Source organism: Mandrillus leucophaeus, unplaced genomic scaffold, assembly GCF_000951045.1.
Source record: "Mandrillus leucophaeus isolate KB7577 unplaced genomic scaffold, Mleu.le_1.0 Scaffold698, whole genome shotgun sequence".
Taxonomy (NCBI): domain Eukaryota; kingdom Metazoa; phylum Chordata; class Mammalia; order Primates; family Cercopithecidae; genus Mandrillus; species Mandrillus leucophaeus.
This window is the reverse complement of record NW_012107563.1, coordinates 758,003-760,739: the sequence shown is the minus strand read 5'-3', so window position 1 is coordinate 760,739 and position 2,737 is coordinate 758,003.

The window sequence follows — 2,737 nt, the reverse complement described above, 5'->3', positions numbered from 1 at the left end:
TTTTTTTTTTTTTTTTTGACAGAGTCTCGCTCTGTCGCCCAGGCTGGAGTGCAGGGGCATGATCTCAGCTCACTGCAAGCTCCACCTCCCAGGTTCAAGCCATTCTCCTGCCTCAGCCTCCCGAGTAGCTGGGACTACAGGCGCCCGACACCACGCCCAGCTAATTTTTTTGTACTTTTAGTAGAGACGAGGTTTCACCGTGTTAGCCGGGATGGTCTCGATCTCCTGACCTCGTGATCCACCGGCCTTGGTCTCCCAAAGTACTGGGATTACAGGCGTGAGCCACCACGCCTGGCCTTTGGGTGCATCTTTAGAAGCAGCCTTGAATTCTTTTTTACAATGTGGAGAATAAGTCAATGAGTAAGTAACGAGAGAGGACAGATTTTTTCAATAAGGGAATGTTCTATCCTTTCCAGGACCTTTTTCTCTCCCTGCAGATTCCCAGTGCTGTGCTATTCTCTTCTCACCTCATCAACCCTAGTCTCAAATCCATCTTTTACACTCAATAAAGTTAAATCAATGTGTTACTATTCTGAGAGATATTTGCCTTTTCTCTAATAGCAAAATAACATGAACTACCTCTTAAAATAATTTCAGATTATCAAGGAAGCAGGCAAAAGTAGAGGAAGTAATCACAGACAACAATCTTCCCAATACTGCAAAAATTATACCACTCATCTAGGATTATTTCTGCTTGGGACATTTTTAAAGGAAAATTGGATAGTTTCAATAACAATTTTAATTTACTGCTTTTAAACTTTAAAAAAATTTTTTTTAGCAATGGGGTCTTGCTGTGTCACCTAGGCTGGAGTGGAGTGCAGTGGCATTGTCATAGTTCATTGCGGCCCCAAACTCCCAGGCTCAAGTGATTTTCCCACCTCAGCCTCCGGAGTAGCTGAGACTACAGGTGCGCACCACTGTGCCTGTCTAATATTTTTTTATTTTTTGTACAGATGGGGTCTCACTATGTTGCCCAGGCTGGTCTCCAACTCCTGGGCTCAAGTGATCCTCCTGCCTCTGCCTCCAAAGTGCTGGGATTACAGGCATGCACCACCGTGCCCAGCCAATTTATTGCTCTATTGATAGATTTCTGTGAGTCGTGAATAACCAAATTAATAAAGATGATGAAGAAAGGGATTACTGTGAGAAAGTTGAAAGATGATTCGGAGAGAGATAAGTAGGCCCTGACTGGTATTTATGTAGAAGGGAGACAGAAGAGATCCGAAATGTTAATGGAGAAAAGGTTAAACAAGAATATTTTGACTATTGTTAGTCTAGACTGAGAGATCGAGGGTGAACTTTAAATCACAGGGCCATACACATAAAAGTGGGAGTTGCTATGGGAGTTGCTCTGTATTTTGGGGAGAATTTTGCCCTCTTTGTTTGGATTCCCCTGTGTGGACTCAGTATCAAGGCTGCTGTTGAGGGTTAAATTGTGTCTCCTCAAAAAGATATGTTGAAACTCTAACTTCCAGCACATACAAACATGGACTTACTTAGATTGCAGATACAATCATGTTAAAACGAAGTCCTACTGGATAGCAGGGCCCTACTCCAGTGTAAAAGGGGTCTTCTAGGGTTATTCAGTGCACAACCTGTACAGCAGAATGAGGTGGTCCTGGGAGTAAGATTGCAAATGCTCAAGTGAGGTATTGTTGGCAGTATTTACTTATTTATTTATTTAAAGACAGAACTTAGCTCTTGTCACCTAAGCTGGAGTGCAATGGCGCTATCTCAGCTCACTGCAGCCTCTGCCTCCAGGGTTCAAGTGATTTTCCTGCCTCAGCCTCCCAAGTAACTGGGATTACAGGCATGCCCCACCACGCCTGGCTAATTTATATATATATATATTTTTTTTTAGAGACAGGATTTCGCCATGTTGGCGAGGCTAGTCTCAAACTCCTAGCCTCAGGTGATACGCACCCCTCAGCCTCACAAAGTGCTGGGATTACAGACATGAGCCACTGCGCCCGGAGTTGGCAGTATTTGAAGGAAAGAAGCTGGGGTTCTTGTTTAAAAGAAAAGGATGACCCTTCCCAGAGAGAATATAAAATATGAATGGCTTAGTTTGTATCACTCAGGCCACTGACCTGAGATGACTGTTAATAATTATTTATGAGACATACACATATATTTGTACATTTATACATATACATACTAAATCTATATATGTGTAAAGTCTTTTTCACAGTGACTATCAGAGCATTGGGAACCAGGTTCTGATATATATGGATTGGATTATTCAATAAAATAAAATTGTTTATGGTACAAACTTTTCTTACGGTTAATTGTTTCCCTTTGTAGGTACATATTTTAGTTTATTGAAAGTAGATTTAAATGAGCTTTTATAAGAGACAAGGGTGGAAGTGGAGATTTGGGAAAAGGCAAAAAAATAAATAAGAGAGAGAGATAACTTGCTATTAATAAACCTGCCAAGAAAGAAAATGAGATTTCAGAAATATGCTGCATGTGGTATAAAATCCAGGATTTTTTTTTAAAGGAAGGCATTGTTCACAGGAGTATTAAAGTAATCGTTTTATTATACTTCAAAAGTATTTAAGACCTAAAGAAACAGTGTGCCTTCCATTTCAGCTATTAAAAATCCAAAAGGAGAAACAAGCTACACCTGCTTTTTTTTTTTTTTTTTAATTGAGATTGAGTCTCGCTCTGTTACCCAGGCTGGAGTGCAGTGGTACAGTCTTGGCTCACTGAACCTCTACCCCCCGGGTTCAAGCGA